This window comes from Pogona vitticeps, chromosome 2 (assembly GCF_051106095.1).
Source record: "Pogona vitticeps strain Pit_001003342236 chromosome 2, PviZW2.1, whole genome shotgun sequence".
Lineage (NCBI taxonomy): Eukaryota > Metazoa > Chordata > Lepidosauria > Squamata > Agamidae > Pogona > Pogona vitticeps.
This window is the reverse complement of record NC_135784.1, coordinates 165,606,003-165,624,317: the sequence shown is the minus strand read 5'-3', so window position 1 is coordinate 165,624,317 and position 18,315 is coordinate 165,606,003. Positions and strand designations below refer to the sequence as shown.

The following is an 18,315-nucleotide window of genomic DNA, read 5'->3' as shown; positions in this document are numbered from 1 at the left end:
ACCTTTTTGACACCAGGGACCAGTTTAGTTGAAGACCATTCTCCCAAGGAGGCGCTCCACGCCCACGGGCTGTTCACAAACAGCCCATCCTCCTCCACAAGGAGTGTGAACCTTGGCTGGGCAGAAGGTGTCACGTTGGCCCTCGGGGAGCCTCACCAGAGGGCGGACTGGCAGCCCACCTGCCCGCTTGGCTGTTAGCTCTCTTGTGGGTGCAAACTGCGGACAGCCACATCTGCCGCCTCCCCTCAGCCCAGGCAGGAGCATCTGGGAACCCGACCAGGCCAGGCGGGCTTTCCCTCCTTGGCTCCTTCGATGCCCCTTCGCCTTCTCCAGTGGCGGGGGTGTGGGCTTCCCTCCCTCCTTGCTGGGGTGACTCCATCCCGCCACCCTCCCTCTCCGGGAATCGGGGCTCCCCCGTCCCTTCCATCTGAATTGCACCAGCAGGCAGGAAAGACCCAGACAAAGGAGGCGGCATACCTCGGTGGCTCTCTTCATTGCTCAGGAGCCACCAGCACTGAGGACCAATCAGCAAAGGAAAGTGCTGCAGTCCCCGCCACCTCCAGCTTGCAGCGTGCTCTAAACTTCCTGCTCACGGCTCATCTGTCCCAGCCTTGGACGGAGGGTTGGGGACCCCTGCCCTAGAAAACAGAAACAACATTCAAAAGGACCTTGATGGGATGAAGTGCTGGGCCGAAAGCAACAGAATGAAATTCAACAGGGATAAGTGCAAAGTACTGCACCTCGGAAAAAGAAACCAATTGCACAGTTACAAACTACGAGCGAGAAGGATCTTGGAATTGTCGTAGATCACAAGCTAAATATGAGCCAACAGTGTGATGTGGCTACAAAAAAGGTGAATGCTATTTTAGGCTGCATTAATACAAGTAGTTTCCAAATCCCGCGAGGTGCTGGCCCCCTCTATGTAGCACTGGTTAGGCCTTGCCTTGAATATTGTGTCCAGTTCTGAGCACCACATTTCAAGAAGGTAACAAATTGGAACAAGTTCAGAGGAGAGTGACAATGATGATCAGGGGCCTGGAAACCAAGCCTTATGAGGAAAGGCTGAAAGCAGTGGGCATGTTTAGCCTTGAGAAAAGAAGGCTGAGGAGTGATATGATAGCACTTTTCAAACATTTGAAAGGCTGCCATGCAGAGGAGGGGCAGGATCTGTTCTTGATCATCCCAGAGTGCAGGACACATGTAACCGCCACCCTCAAACCTAAAAGAGTGGTTGCTACGTCACTTTAAAATCTCTGCTGCCACCAACTTATCCTTGAAAAAAAAATCATAAAAGGACAAGTATATCTTTTAAAAACAAAAACTGGTTTATTGATTACAAAAATAAAAATGGTAAATCACTGGTGAAGAATCAATTAAACAATCACTGATAATAAACACTGGCTCACACAGACTATTTCACACTGACAGGCTCTCTCACTCACTAAAACTAACTCTCACTTTAAACTCTCAGCTCAGACTCTCATCTCCCATCTCTCCTCACACACTCTTCACCCCCCTTTTTATACTAGCTCCTTCCCTTAAGTTCCACCCTCCGTCACACCATAGGCTGATGACTCCCTGCCCAGCTGTGACGGACATGTGATGTTATGTCTGCACGTTACAACACACAACAATGGGCTCAAGTTAAAGGAAGCCAGAATTCGGGTGAATATCAGAAAAAACTTCATAACTGTTAGAGCAGTACGACAGTGGAACCAGTTACCTTGAGAGCTGGTGAGTGCTCCAACACTTGAGGCATTCAAGAAAAATTTAGATAATCACTTGGCAGATACGCTTTGACTGTGTTTCTGCATTGAGCAGGGGGTTGGAGTTGATGGCCTTGTAGGCCCCTTCCAGCTTCACTTTTCTATTATTCTAGAAGCTGGTGTAAATTTGTTAGTCTGAAAGGTGCCACTATACTTTTGGGATGGGGGAGTCAGCTGAACCCTGCTTGGTGCCCAAGCTGGACCTTTTTGGTTCAGCAGCCGTGCTTCTCTTTTTTTTCAAACCAAGCTGGAGCAGTTCCCTTTAAGGGCTGAAGGGTCCCTTTAAGGGACACTGCTCCCAGTGGAGTGACCCTTTTTCGCTGCCTGATCCCACCCACAACCTTGGATCCAATTATTGGCAAGGAAGGTGGAGACCATTTCTAGCAAGGCGAAATAATGCATCCTCCCTGTTGATTTCCTGCCAAGAAATGCAGCCTAGAAGTCCTTGCTGCTTTTTATGTTTGTAGCTTTTGTATGTAATTACCTTCATTGACCTACATGGAAGCTGAAACATGCTACTGTATAGGCTCTCGTCAGTACAGAAGGTATTGACAGACTTTCCATGCACTCCAGTGTAATGCTTATTTATCCTGTTGGTCATGTGACTTTGCCACAAGTATGTCTGAACTTGAGCCCATCTTTGTTCCTCAGACCTGCTCTTTTTTTTGGGGGGGGGGGTCTGCAGTGAGGCCCTTCCGCGTAGTAGCGGCTCAGTAAAACTGATCTGTTGATCTTAATAAAAGAATCCGAATCTGAACTGGCTGCAGAGAAAGGACCCTAAGAATTGTCTTGAGGTCTCCGCATTAGATTTCCTGAAGTGACCAGCCACATGCTTATGGGGAGCTCAAAAGCCAGGGTGGGAACATGATACATATCCCATGTGTTGCTTGGTGTGTGTTTTTTTCCAGATGGTTAGTGCCTTGAGCAGTTAAATGCTGAAAGACAAACTTGTGGTTGAAGGGTAGAAAATAAATGTGGTGGTGGTGGTTTTTTTTTAAAGCCATTGAAACGTGTCCATCACCGTGTTATAGAACGGTGATCAAATCCATAAGCAGAAATGCAAAAGCCCAGAAAAAAATGGTTCTTCTTCCAAGGACAAATCTCTCATTCTTCCAGTGCAGAACCTGGAAACTTCGGGGGATATATCTTGGACATCACCAGCAAAAATTGCTCCTCGTTTGGTATAAATGAAGTGATCTTAAAGAAAAGACAAAACAAAATGCCAGTAACTGTATACAGCACGAAGATTTGAATGTGAGACCATCTACTGTATGGCATGAGAAGCATGTGACTGAAATCCTGTTGCACAGCTCAACATGAACAATAGTGATGATCGCCACTGATTAAAGGCTTCCTTGGGGGATTTCAGGGAGCATGTTACTTTCTTCCATTATGTAGGAATCATGTGCTCCCTGAAATCTCTCTTGATCAATGGCAGGAATGGGGACTCAAGACGTGAAACTCACTGTCAAGTCAGACTTAAGTCACATCAGGGACTTGACTCGGGTTTCCCCCCCAACACACAATGCCTTGGACTCAACTTGCGATTCAGAACTCACCCACCCCTCCTTAGTGCAAAACTAAGATTTTAACTTTTTCTAACTTGGCAAACAGGGTTTTGAGATATAGCAAAAGGTAGCTGCTAATTAAGTTGCAAAGGAAGCGACAAAAGATGTTTAGGCTCACTCTGAAAATTAGCATTGCAGCTATTTCAATCCCCCCCAAAGTCCAAATCAGAGGAGGGGGGAGGGGGTTTTCTGTTGCCTCAGAATTTCAGGAGATATCTGCCCTTAATGTTAAATGCAAATTATATACAGTATAAAGAAGGGCTTACTTCTTCGAGTTGTGGATTCAGCACTCCCAAGTTTAAGCCAGTAATGTCATATTCCCTGGGAAGGCAACTTGGAGGCGGGGAAAGGGGAGCTGTGACGTGCCGCATCCTCTCTTGCTCTGCTTTGGATCTAGTGTTTCTTCTGCCAGCGAATCTCCTTCCCTTGTTCTCGTTGATTATCTTCCCCAGTGTGTAGGAGAAGAAGTTTTCCCCTTGTTCCGTAGAATTCATAATTCACAATATTCTTTAGATCTTACTCCTTTCGGAAGGATGGAGGGCCTTCATAGATTCCATATTGTCTTTTTTAATATCAATACATTGATATAATCCCACCCCATTCTCTTTCCAGGAAATAGGATCTGTCCCCCATTGGGTGGTTTTGAGTTGCCCTTTTCTGTATCATTGCTAGATTTACGATTAGCAAATGCCAGCAAGCTGGATCACTCATCCGATCGGCATGTCCCCCAAAAGCGACAGTGCTGGCTGAGCAAACGGGCCGATGACTATTTTGGAGTTTCTAAGGAAAGGATTCTTGACCTGCACGGGTTACTGTTGTCGCTCGTTGTGGGGCTCCCAGCTGGTCCTAGCAATCTGCTCTAGGTGTTGCTAAGGAACCAGCAGAGCCGAGTGTTTGTTACAGTTGTGGCTATGTTTTGGAAACCTGCTGTTGATGCCAGCCTAGCTTGTGGGGAAGGGAGGGGTACTGGCTAGCCAGCCAAGTTGGGTGTTAAATGATCTAGGGATTACTGACAAATCTGTATCTACATGATGCAAACATCATGTCTGAGAGAGGAGAGGCTGTATTGCGGGCATTGGGGAAAGGCAGTTTGTGCCAATGGATTACTCTGTGGACGATTCTTGTGTTTCGAATGTATGTCCCCAAGCAAGGAGATGTGGGGCTGGTGCAGCAGATAATGAGAAATCCTTGCTCCTAACTCTTCACTGCAACATAGTGACTGCTGCATTTTTGGTGATGTCCCACCATTCCTCCTGAACTAAGCACATCGCTGCAGGCTCTGTCGAGCACCATAAGCCAGGGTTTTTGCTGGGGTGCATCTGTTTTCCTTTGACGTCTTTTCGGAGCAGCAGTGATGGTGTAAGAAATTGGAACACAGAACAGACAACTTCTTTAACGCTCCTATTGGACTTCTTTATGTCCAGACCTTGTTTGCTTTTAGGTTTGGTTTTCCAGAGCAGGGGAGAGAGGCAGAACCCTATGTCACTGGCAATGCATTATCTCCCATCAGATAAAGAATTAGGGTGATTCTTTGTGTTCCCCTTAGTAGCCTTCTGAACTAGAACTGAATGGCACATGATGCCAGTTGAAAGTACTGCCGACTGCTGCATTCTTGTATGTGTATGTGACAGAAATATTACAGAAATGTTGAAAGCATGGGGAAAGAACTGACTTTTGTTCCTCTGGCAAACATTAGAAAACATGGAACGCTTTGCAAATGTAAAACCACTTTTTCACTTCGGAAATATAATATTCTATTCTTTATAACTTTGTTTCCTCATCAGATTCTCCTGTATGGCATATTAGATTTAAAAACATAGTATATTTGTTTTAAATACATATAGTGTATTAAATTTAAAAACATAGTGAATTTGTGATGTTCAGTGGTTTAGGTCTCTGGCTACTGAGCCCAAGGTTGGGAGTTTGATTCCCTGCTGTACCTTCTTGACAGGGCTTGGACTGGATGATCCATCAGGTCACGTCCATCTCTGCAGTTGTAAGATGATGATTTTATCTTAAATGTTTAAAATAAGAGATGGAGCGACACATGGCTGGATTCTGATCTAGCCTCTGTAAGTTTTTGTTTAGTTGATAAGCGGGAAGGGAATAAAAGTAAAGCTGAAAACAGAAGAAACAAATGAAAAAATAAAGCTGAGAACAGAAGAATCAGTCACTGTTATATTAAAATGAAATGAGTGATTAATGCATTCTAAACTTCGTGTCCTGCACAGCATTGACTAGACACAGGAAGTGCTCATTTCAGAAGAAAAGCTGAAGGGGGTGGTGGTTTCCCACATCACTCACAAAATATTAATCTTGCTTCCTGAAACACTGTGCTCTCACTGTTAACAGCTTCTGTTTCTTCATGTTTTCCTCATTGCAGATTTCTAAAAATAGGTAGTTTGCCCAGATGGAGATGAGCTTCTCTATCCTTTTGCTGGTTAGTTTACTTACTGACGCACTTCTAAACATAGACCCATAGCTTTCACACTGTACAGAAGATGGAGGAATGTGAAAGAGGTGAGATGCAAGAGATACAGAGAGTGTGTCATGCCAAAGGCCTTTCCACCCACATGTTGCCAGAATGATATGCTTGACAGGACCCCAGACTGCAATCTGGGATGAAATACCTGGACACGTTTAGTATTCTGGAGCATTTGGAAAGTCTTTTCTGAAAACACATGGTTACAGGCATTTTTAAAATATTTTGAGGGAGTAAAGAGGATACCCAGTGCCTGAACATATCACCTTCAATTTCCTTTTACCATTCTAAAATAAAAGAAAATGCCCTTACAAAATTTATGTTCTCTCTCTCTCTCTCTCTCTCTTTTTTTTAACAAAAAGAACCTCTTTAAAGAGTCAGAATACATCTCTCTTCCCCACATCTCAAACATTCCCATTTGTGGAAACTTTTGTAAGGGCTTTTGTCCATCTCCATCATTCTGAACCATTTCCTAAAATCCTGTGCTCCTCTGACTGTGAGAACAATGGGTTATTGTGGCCCATTATGGAATAGAGGAAAACTGGTACTGAGCAAAACTATTGTGTAAGAGACAAAAAAGGGCCCTGCTTTGCTCCTCACCTAGACAAGTTTCAGACCTGGTTGCTTGGCCTCACAGATTTTGTCCTTTTGACTCAAAAGAACTACATGGCTGTTTATTCTAGAGGGGTCCATAAATCACACTCTGGCCATTCATGCTTCTCCCAGTTGGAATGCCATGCTTTGACCAGTCAACCAGGCACTAAAGGGACAATGTTTCCCTTCGCTCACTTAGGGTTTTTTTTTTCTCTTTTCAGTAACAGAAGTGCCATAGTGTTAGACTGTTTAAATAAACCAAATTTAATATAAACCATTTTGCTTCCCAGATCCTTGTAGCTAAAGCCCTAGAGTTTTTCACAATAAGAGGAGATGTTTTGCAATGCAGTCTTTCTGGGTTTTATTTTTTAAAAAATATCAAGTCCATCTTCAGCTACAACTAGTAAGAAGACATGCCATGATCTCAAAGTAGAGAATGCATGATATTAGCTACTGCATGCAAATTGCTGTGTTCGTTTGTATCTATCTTAGGAAAGATCACCAGGAACAGAAGAACGGGCAGCTTTTGCCTGGCAGGAAGAACCGAGAGTTGGCCTACGTTCAAGCGCAATTCAGTAAAAAGAAGTTGGGCACATATCCGTAGCAGTCTCTCTAGCCAGCAAAGAAAAAACACACACACCCAAATGTATCATCTTAAGCCCATGTTTAGATCCTCCGCTCAGGCAAACCATAATGTTTTGCTTATGCCAAGTTAAATCCTCAACAAGAAATGACATTAACGATTAGAAAAGTTCAGCTGCTCTAGAAGTTTACCTGTTCCGTTGGAAAACTATCCCCTCTAACAGCTGTCAGGAATATACAGCTGCAAAACAAAAGTTTTAAAAAGACCTTTCCTGTAACTTGGACTGCAGATCTCTGATTGCCCCAGTGGTGGCTGCAATCAGCAGGAGTTAATGCTAACTGAGATGTGGACTTCTGCAAATCAGGTGGCTATTAAAGGTACAAAAGCAGGCATAGAATCATAGAATAATGAAGATGGAAGGGGTCTATAAGGCCATTGAGGCCAACACCCTGCTCAATGCAGGGATCCAAATCAAAGCAAATCTGACAGATGGTTATCTAATTTCTCTTCAATGCCTCCAGCTTCAGAGCACTCACCACCTCCTAAGGTAATTGGTTCCACTCTCCTACCGCTCTAACAGTTAAGAGGTTTTTTCCTGATATTCAGCCTAATGTGGCTTCCTGTAGCTTGAGCTCATTATTACATGTCTGGCACTCTGGAATGATCGGGAACAAATGCTTTTTTATTATTTTTTCTTTTAAAGCAAAATGGTAAAATTAGCATAAGACCAGTATCAAACTTGACAATGTGTCCTTTTAAAGTAATTAGAAACAGTTACTTGTACACCAACTAAGGTATAGTTACTTGTACACCATTTCCACCCACAAGCAATGTGTCCTTTTAAAGTAATTAGAAACAGTTACTTGTACACCAACTAAGGTATAGTTACTTGTACACCATTTCCACCAACAAGCATGTGGTGAAGTTAGATGTAACTTCATTACATGCTTGTTGCAAAAATAAAAAGACAAAACTAGGAGGTATTTTACTACTAGTAGTAACTATCTTCTTTGTTGCTATTTCCAAACTTTGTATAAGAAACCAAGTTCAGATCATGGCCCAGATAGCAGGTCTTTACTAAGACTAAAATAGTGTTGCATTCAGCACAGTAATGATGTTAGTCCAATCAGACCCCTTGATCTTACAGTTCACACTGGGTGGGGTGGAGGACTCCCACTGGAACAGATGAGAGACCCTTTCTAAACACAGTTCTTAAGTCCAAAGAGATGGATCTCAAATGAGACAGCAGGGAAGAGGGAGATAAACATTTAAAACCTGCCTGTAATCTAGTCTCGGTTAGCCCTGACACTCTGTTCCTGCAAGTGCTACTATTGCTGACACGGCACAGAATGTATATCCCCAAGGAAATATATCCTTTTGATGGGGTTGGGGAGGTTGCCCTCTCCTGCCTTGTGCCTTTAACATTGGCATGCCACATACAGAAGGGTTTTCCCCCTAGGAAAGAGATGATTTTGAGTCACCACCTGTGCTTTACCTGTGAAATGCTACCTGATCTGCTGCCAACAAGAGCACAACAGCAGAAACGGTAGAAAAAAGTCAATGGTTCTGCTAACATCTAGGCTTCAATTAGCCCTATGCTCTTGCCTGTGCTGATAACCACACTGAATCATTGTAGTGGTGATTGTGTGTGCCTTTTTCCTGGCAGGACTCTTGTGCCATTTATAGCCTGTGTCCAAAGCAATATCAACAGGTGTACCTCTGGTTGCAAAACACAATCATCCTGTTCATGTGATGTTTAAGAACATGTCCAGACATCAGCAGACTAACCCAGGACTTAGTTTCTGGGCTTTTCCCACCTCCCACTACCTTCTCCCTTTGGCATCATGAACAACTGTAAAGGCATGTGGCCTTGCAGACTAAGAAACAGGCACACAAGAGTAAGTTCGTATTCTGCCTCTGAGCTTGCTTAAGAGATAAACTGCAGCTGGAATGGCGGTTCTCAGCCTTTGGCTTTCCAGATAGTTTTTTAAAAAATATTTCTATAATCCCTGATCATGGCGAATGCCACCTGTGGCTTCTGGAAGCAAAACTCCAGAACGTCTGAAGAGCCAAAGGTCAAGATTAACCGAGTTACAGCAAGCCTTCCTCAACAGGATTTCCTCCTGACATTATTATGAACAATATCTCCCAGAAACACTGACTGGCTGTAGTGGCTGCAGCAGATGGGAATGTTATGTCAAAACATGGCCAGCCATCAGACGCAACTGCAAATGGTTGACCAAAGCATTAGACAGATACCAAGGTGGGACAGCTGAGGCAGAGATAGGGGAAAACAGTGAGGAAAGAAGCTCTCAAGCCTCTGCCTTCCCCAGAAAGTGTGTTTTGTTCTTTGAGGAACTCTTATTACACACTGTTGTTATGCAAGAATGGCATTTATTCTTGGCAAGGAAAAGTGGGATAGTTAATCTTCAAACAAGAGGGCCATTTTCTAGGCCATATGGTCCCCCCTTTCAATCAATTCCTCAGGAGCGGGTTAGGCCCAGGGGTATTCGGAAGCTCATTCACCAGCAGGCAGGGAGAGCACTCTGGATTAAATAGCAGTATGCCTCATAAATTTAATTAATGGAAATGGCAGCAAATAGTATCTAGTTCACTTACATATCATTTGTTTAATCTTTGTCAATTTTGAGCTTATTACTTCCAATGACACAGTGTTAACAAGGCAATTATGTTCTTTTTTTATTGGGTGTCAGATTAATTGACCCACTACCCTATATGTTTTCGTGCCACGAAGCCCTTCTACCACTCAGGGGGACAGCTGGGGGCTTCAATACGGCCCACCAGGCAGGAATCCAATCTGGTGTGTGGAGTGCAAGGGTTGCGAATTCCTAGCCCACCAGATGTTGCTGGGCTGCAACCCCCAGCAACCCTAACCAGCATTGCTTAAGGCAAAGCATGCTGAGACTGACAGTGGAGCAACATCTGGAGAGTCCAATGTCCCTCATCCCTGGAACAGGCCCTCTTTCAGGATGGCACCATTTGCCATAGAACGAGGTTTATTGTTCAAACTTTGAGAAGCAAGTGTACGGCAAACTCAAAGAGGAGCAATAGCTGAGTTGCAAAGCCTGTCGTTTTGAGTTTTAATCATAAGCATTTTCATTTTAAATGTTATCTCCTAGCAAGACGAGGCAAAACAATAACAGCTGAAGCCTTGTTTGACTGCAAAATAAAATCAGCAAGGGACACATTAGCCTCTTCCTGTCTGCTTTTACTCCCTGATCCAACTGTGCCCGGCACTATATGCAACATTCCCCCCCTTTCTCTCTTCAGTGCACATCCATTCTTTTTCTGCAGGGAAATTGTTCTTAGTATCCTGTTTTTATGTAGCTTTCTCTGCCCCACTTACTTTTAATCCTTGTATTTTTTTAAAAAAGATCTGCATTTTTATTCTGTGTGCCATCCTTTTTCAAGACTTCCAGTTCCCTAGTCTAGCCATCTTCAGTTGTATTCTTACCTTGATCCTATGCACAGCTCCTCTTTCCTCTATTTGGTCCAAGTAGCATATAACAGCCGCTGCCACTACCCCAGTGGAATAGAGTTTAAAAGTGCCAATATTCTAATATCACTATCAAGTGATCAAAACTGTTAATACCATGGAATACTAGAAGCAGATACCATCCTGCACACAAAAGTCAAAGATCTTGTAGGATTTCAGGATCCAAACTGAGAGACACCTTGCACATAACACACCAGACATAGTAATGATCGAACCAAGAAATGTCTGGATCACTGACACTGCAATTCCAGGGGATGCCAGAGTTGAAGATAAAGAATTGGAAAAACTAACAAAGTACAGAGACCTGGCAACTGAAACATCTCGCTTGTGGATGAAACACACTTCAATGGTCCCCGTAGTCATTGAGGCTTTGGGAACAATATTAAGAAATTTCACACAATATTATAAGATTTTGCAGGTCTCAGAAATAACATCATCAGAGCTACAAAAAAGGGCAGCATTAGGAACTACATACATACTGCACCAATATTTAACAGATACTTAGGTTTTTGGTTAAAACTTATATCTGTTATATGATACCAGTCAATATTTTTATAATATTGATTGACTGTACCTGGTGTTAATAAATAATAATAATAATAATAATAATAATAATAATAATAATAATAATAATAATAATAATAATAATAATAATAATAATAATAATAATAATAATAATAATACAGTAAATACATAAATACATAAATACATAAATAAATTTTAAAAGCTGCACTGTTTTTTTGGCAGCCCAGCCAGTTTGGGAACAGGAAGTGTTCTAAAACCTTGGATGTACTATATTGTGTTTAAGTCCTGATTTCAATGTAGAGTTCACATTAGGTAATTCCCAGCATTTAGGAAACAGAATAACTAATTACAAGCATTAAAAACAAAACCCTCATAAACATCAACGACACTGAACAAAGTATGTTTTGAAGATCTGCCAATCACAGGACTGTAGGTACAATGGCCCTGCTAGCTGCAGGATACTGGGAATTGTAGTCTTAATGGTAACTTTTAAACTTGTACTACTGAGGAAGGGAATTCTTAGGAGCCACCACTAGGAAGACTCAGTTAATTGCCACCAATCTGGTGGCTCTTGACCAGTGGCAGAGAGCACAGAAACTCCAAAAGTGATCTTAGATTTGGCCAGGTTGTTAGGGTGCAAGTAGTCCTTCAAGCAATTGTCTTTTGGGTTTGTATACTTCACAACTCTTAAAAGACTGATATCACATGCCTTAACATTTTTGGCTCAGTAGTGTGATCCAAAGAATTCTTATTTTGAAATAATATTAAGAGAACAGGTAAAAACTGTGGCCTAGAAGTAAAGAAGAATATGGTGAAAACTGGTGAACACAGTGACAAAACCAGACTTAAACGTAATCATTCAAAGAAACAATGTGTTGTTAACATCCTCCCAGATTCTGGCATAGGAGGTAACAGGGATGGTTTAATGTACTGAGCTTGTGTGCATTCCCACTGCTAAGGATGTCTTTCCTTCTACATCATTGGCTGTGCTGCTAGTGGTCATGGACATTGTGGTCCAGAAACATAAGGATGGCCCTAGTTCCCCATCTTTTGGTAATATTTTTCATTCTCCAATCTTATCCACTCTCTTAACCATTGTAGCATTGCCGCCTCATAATTGGAGGTTTGGGAGACCCCATCTTCCTCTTTGTTTTTTTTTTTTTGGTCGCCTTGCAAGTATTTCAGTTTTATTTCAGTTTTCTCCCCTGCCAAATAAAATTTGAGAGTTGTTTTCTCCACAGATGAAATGGGTTGTTATTCATTATAATTGGGATATTTTGAAATAGGAATACAAATATAGTTAATACCATCCTTTTAATAATTGCTATTCGCCCCATCAATGAGACTTTTAAATGTTTACATCTCTCTAAATTTTTCTTGATTTATTTCCCTTTTTTCTCGGGGAAGTTCTTCAGAGGCCTGAAGTATATTATGAATCCCTTTACTTGTTTCTTAAAAATATTCCATTCATTTCAAGAGAGAAACAATTTAATCACAATTTTTCTTCTTCATTACCTGAGGTTCCAAACTTTTCCATGAGACAATTGAAAATTTGTCCTTTTAAAGCTAGAATTCATAATAAAATGCACAATAATTAACAAGAAGCAGGCCAGTATGAATCATGTCATTCATCTCAGCTTTAGTGCAAAAAAATAAAAAATAAAAGGCAAATCTGCAATGATTCAGTTGTTGACACAGAATAGCTGAGCAGTGCTAATCAGTCTCAAAGAGGAGTCCTTTCCTCATATAGCAGAACTGGGGAGCTTTTGTCCCTCTCAGTGTCTTGGGCTAGAACTCCCATAATCCTTGACCAGGTCGACTGGGTTTCTTGAAAACCTAGAAAAAGATGTACAAGTGGAACAGGGGCAGGAGACTTGGCTTTTCCAGCTCTTTTGCACTTTAGATCCCCATGATTCAAGTCAGTAGGGCAAATGGCGAAGGATAACTATGGTCAATGGAGGCTATACCCTAAAGCAGCCATTCACAACCTCTTTTTGGCCACAGTCCTTTCAGGAGCTCTTCTCGGGTTCCAGGGCCCCCTGTTAAACAAGGATACAACACAAATAGATAACTTGTCACATTTTTCAGTCTGTGGTCCCCTTAAAATGTGCGCTAAAGCCCCCGTTGATAATGGCTGTTCTAAGTATTTGAAGGGCCAAATTTTATCCCATTTGTGTCCTAAAAGCTGCACAGACAGCTAGCACAACTGTCCCTGCTTCAGTAGAAGCACCCATCCTTTGGAGACATCAGCAGCCATTAACTCATTTGCTGCTCTGTCACTGAAACTCTGCTGATTGTGCAAAAATCCACCCACGTTCTAAGCACTTCCTCAACATCTAAGTGGTACTTTGCCAGGACTCCTGTTTTCTACTTGTTTTAGCAGCTTTTTCTAGTCTGCTGCCCAAGTCTGCTGGTGTAATTCACTTCCAGATTTTGGCCACACCATGTTCAGACCACAGTAGGTTGAAGGGTGGTGGTGGTGGCAACTGTGGACCCCAGCCCTGTTCAGCTTCTACAAATTGGAATAATGGAGGTGTCTGTGGATGAAAGGAAGATGAGCCCAGAGCAAAAGGAATCAAGGAACAGACAGATGATGGCAGTGGGAACGAAAGGGAAGTTACCTTGGGAAAAACTGTCTGAGAAGAGAACTTGAGGCCCACCCACTGAACTACAACCCTTCTTTAGTTCCATACATGTTTTTATAGATGCTGCAGTGTTTCCTTGCAGTAACAGACATGCTATCCTCATTCTGTCTATGCTACAGGAATTATTGGGGGGGGGGGAGTATCAAAAACTACTGTAACAAGAGAGAGGGAGAGAGACCCTGGAAAGAAGAGCAGGATGTTAGTATCTAGTTCAGAGAGGAGAAACTAGTTAATTAGTTTAAGCTGGAAAGGTCTGTGTAAAGGAGGCTGCTTGATGGGTAGGATGACAGCAAGGAGGAAGCATCAGAAACCAAGAGGGGAGTTTCCCCACTCTTGGCTCCGGCTTCAGCCTTGCTCTCCACTAGCACTTCACAAACAACAGACGATCCCAAAGGCAACCTGGCTCTCTTCACTACAGCAACTTTTGTTGCTAATTCATTGTCATTATTACCATTGAACGGAGTTATTTCATGAAGCAGCAATGCTGCCATGGAGAGCAATGCCATTAAGGAAACCCCTTAGAATTCATAAGCATAACCTGCTAAGGCTGAAACTGAACAGCAAAACTCATTCTGTGAGGGTTCGACTTTGGGCTCCTTTTTTCGCTCAAATAAGTCAGGAGATTTATGTGGTTTTGAAACAGGTGTAACATTTATTGGGGTGTTCAACAGGTAACCAGTGTCAACAAAATTAGTCCAACGTTTATCTCCTTCTGACAACGGATCAGCCAGGGGTTTGCAGTCTTCATTCAGGAATAGGTTTCCTTCACCCGGGTTCCATGGGCCCGGCCAGTCCAGCGATAGGTTTGGGTTTAGTGTTTGTCCTGCCTCACCCTCCAGCAGGGGCACGGTGTCATCATCCCCACTGTCCATCCACAAGGGGTCTCTGGTGGATGTGTGTATTTTCCAGGGTCCCCCCTGAATCCCCTCATCCTCATTCTGCTCACCCTCCATTCGAGTCTCTCTCTTCTCTCTCTCTCTCTCCCTTCTCCTTCTCCTCTCTTAATCTTCACCTCCACTCCTTAGCCTCTGCCTCTCCCCAATACGAGGGTCTGGGGGAATCTCTCTCCTTTTTCTGTAATCGGCCTCCTCTCTCGAGACTCTTAGTCTCTCCCACGCTCTGGTCCAGGGGTCCTTCATCCAGACCCATTCCCTGCCTGGCGGCAACTGTTCTTCCCCCCTCTTTATATCTGTTACCCCGCCTCTATCTCCACCCTCTTCTTCTGCACTACTCCCGCCGTTTCCCTCTCAGTTCTTTCGACTGTGTCTGTCTCCGGCTGCTCCGTTCTCTTAGGGCAGCAATGGCGAACCAATGGCATGCGTGCCACAGCTGGCACACAGAGCCCTTTCTGTGGGCACATGAGCCGTAAGTCACTGGATTGCTGCTCCCTCACCCCTGCAGCCAAACCTCAGGAGGCGGCTGCAGCCATGGTGCTGGGGTTTCAGTGGAGCAGCTGGTGCTGGTGGCAGATCTGGAGTGGGGTCTCGAGGCACCTCCGTGCCCAGGATTCCCCCTTCCGCCACCACTTCCAGTTCGACCACCGCCACTTCCGGTTCTGCAGCAGCAGCACACCAACCACTGAGGTCCGTCCCCCCAGTTTGGACACTCGGGCCCAAAAAGGTTCACCTCCACTGTCTTAGGGGGTGAGATGGGCATGGTTTGTATTCCGCTGTGAGGGGGAGGGACAGCACTCCGGTGAGAGGGACACTTCTCTCATCCTGTCTCACATATTTAAAAAGAAAAATATATATTTTACAGCTTGAAATTGGTAGCAGCTTCCCATCATTGCCCCATTTTACTCCAGATTCTTACATTCAGAGTAATGGGGTTGAGAGTTAAAACCAACACTCCACTTCCCACAAAGATATGCTCAGAAATACAGGCTACCTGGCTGTCATGAATTCAACTCCCTCCTGTGCCTACTGGGCAAGCTGTACAGCTGTTCCAAAGCACCTCCAGGAGCAGGGACTGGCAAACCACTTCTGAGTATTCCTGAACTTAGAAAACCCTGGAAGGAATTGCCGTATGTCAGAATCGATTTGATGATGTTATTTGTTATTTTATTTGTTATTTTGATGATAATGATGACTAAAACGCAAACCAGCCTTTTTCCTTTGTCTTGATTTATTGGGAACCGGCTATAGTTAGCAGTGACTAAAGACGGAGGGACACTCTGCACATGCCCAGATTCTTTTCCTGGGGTGGGGATGCCATCACGAAGTTGGCAGGGGCTGCTGACCGTTTAGGCCCTGCCTGACCGTACTGCCTCCTGCCAACCGAAGCGTGCAACCCGCCACAAGCGTGAAGACTACATCTCCCATCAGCCGTTAACTTCAACAGGGCCAATGGTGAGAAACGACGGAAGCTACAGTCCAAAGGAGTCGGGCCACATGTTCCCCCGCCTTCTTCTGCCGGGCACCACCCCTTCTCCCGAGTCTTTTCCAGGGGACTTAGGATAACTGCGCCGAGTCCCATCCAACTCTGTCGGCGCAGGAAACCAGAACGGAGGTACCCCTCCTCAGCCCTTTTGCGTCCAAGCTCTGAGCCCCGCCCCTTCTCTCCGTAACCCCGCCCCCGCTCTCTTGATTGGTTCCGCCGACCCATGTTCCCGCCTCCTTGTCAATTCTCGCGAGAATCTCGAGAACTAAGAAAGCGAGGGGGGGAAGCCCTACACCAGAGCATAGTCTTGGGGGCCGCAGCTCGAGACTGGGGAGAGAGAGAGAGAGCCCCGGGAGTGGCGTCGGGAGGAGAAGGGACGTGGCGTCTTAAAGTTGGTGGGGCTTGAAAGCGGGCGTCTCCACTTTTGTTCTCCCCGCTTCTCCAGTTCCCGAGGTGAGTTTTTGGGCAGTTGCCTTCACTCCTCTCACCCGCCCTCCCCTTTCTCCTCCTCCCCTCGAGAAAAACTGAACTCCTCCAAGACTTGCGAGGAGGGCTCCGCGCCGCTCTGATTGGCAGGTCTGTTGCGCCAATGGGCGCAGGGACGGGAGGAGAGTGGCGGCTGCGTGGCCAATAAGAGAGGAGAGTTAAAAGCAGGAGCCCTCCCCTTTTCGCAGGGGTGGGCGGGACCAGGGTGGCAAGGAAGCGGAGGCGAAAAAGGGGGGGCCCGGGCGGTGGCCGGGGGAGGGGGAGGGGCGTGCTCGCGGAGTCTGAGGCGATGTGGGCGACCCCCGGGTTGGCGGTGGAGGGAGGAGGCCTCGGCCTCGGCGTGGGCTGAGACGGGGAGCCCCGAGAGGGCGGGAGAGGCAGGAGGTGGTGGTGTTCATAGGGGAGGAATGAGGAGGTGCCACCTCTTTCTCAGGGAAAGCTGGCGCGGGGCGGGAAGAGAAGGTCCCTGGGACAGTGGTGGCCCTAAGGAGAGAGTTGGGCGAGGAGGCTTGGCTGAAGGGGTGAAGAAGCCTACAGGATTCCTCACAGTGTGTGTGTGTGTGGGGGGGGTCTTAATAAAAGTATAGGGCGGTCTCTGTGGCTTGGCAAGGGTTGAGAGCGACGTCCCCCCCCCTTCGGCCACTCTTGGGCTTCTTTGGAGGTGTGGGCTCTGGGCCTTGTGCCCCACTTTTCCTCGCCAGCCCAGCCGGTTCAGCACACACGCCCGCCCGTCCGTCCGCCCACACCTTCGTCCTAGTCCCTTCTGCTGCACAGAAGGCGTCGAGGGTAAGAGAACAGAGAGGGTGCCTCGAATAGGTCGGAGGGCCACCACCCAGCAGGAATGGAAACGAGGACCACCTGGTGCCCACTGCCAAGACTTTCTCCTTTCTTTCTCTCTTTCTCTCTTTTTAAAAACGGGCACAATGTACAGTACCTGGCTTGCCCCTGCCTAGAGGAGCAAGTGAAGGAGTAGCTGTGCCTTGGCATAATGACTCCCTTACTGGTTTGCCCCTGAAGCATCTTTTATGCTTGCAAGGAGCGTCTGAGGGTCTTGGTGATGGAACCAGTGCCTTCGGCGTCCTTCAGTCCCGAGAGACTATGGTAACCAGTGCCAGGCACTGCCCAAAGAATGAGGGTACATGAGTATAGTATGCAGAAGCAACGTGCATAGACAATTCCATAGCCTTCTTTAAACTGGGTCAGGAGGGAGAGTATTGCTGCTGCAACTGCAGAAAACCTTCGCTCTGAAAAAGGTGTCGGCCCATGTGCTGGTTGTTCCATCTTGATAACATCCCATTTCGAATCTGGATTAGGAAGCACTTTCAGCCGCAACACTCATTCTACCAAAGCAGTGGAAGTAGCTCCAAAGAGTTCTTTTTCTGAGCAAAGAGGAAGTTGAGTTTGGATCTTTCTGCACCACTTAAGGGAGTGAATTAGTGGAGGCAGTGGGTGCGCCTCACTAGATTTGGGAATCATGACAGTGAAAGTGGCTCCAAATATTAGTTACTGCCAGCTCCACTTTTGTGTCTGCACATGGTGTTCAAGACGTTTAATCCTCTGTACCATTTTCTCAGTGGTTAATAATATTTGATTGGATAGTAAGTTGGAGTATCTGGCTCTGGAACCAGGTATTCAGACTTTGTTTCCCTATTGTTCTTCTTGGGAGAAAAACCCAGCCTGTATGGTCTTGTGCAAGCTACAAAGTATTAGAGTACCACCAGAAAATGGGACCAGTAAACCACTCCTTGCCTCTTAGAAGAGCTTGGGAGG

At 45.2% G+C, this 18,315-nt stretch overlaps 1 protein-coding gene and 1 long non-coding RNA gene across 2 annotated transcripts in view; one reads left to right on the top strand and one right to left on the bottom strand.

The window, feature by feature from the left end:
- Positions 1 to 723: 723 nt before the first annotated feature.
- LOC144586423 (uncharacterized) lies at positions 724 to 8,805 on the bottom strand. The gene is made up of 2 exons (XR_013541244.1): positions 3,601 to 8,805; positions 724 to 2,963 (listed from the first exon to the last, which is right to left on the bottom strand). It is a non-coding gene; the product is annotated as an uncharacterized LOC144586423 (long non-coding RNA).
- A 7,507-nt stretch (positions 8,806 to 16,312) lies between these two features.
- The window catches only part of ATF7 (activating transcription factor 7), a 112,205-nt gene continuing 110,202 nt past the window's right edge, over positions 16,313 to 18,315 (top strand). The window contains exon 1 of the mRNA XM_072991107.2: positions 16,313 to 16,512. The gene's annotated coding sequence lies outside the window, so the exon portion shown is untranslated. The remainder of the gene's footprint in view (positions 16,513 to 18,315) is intronic.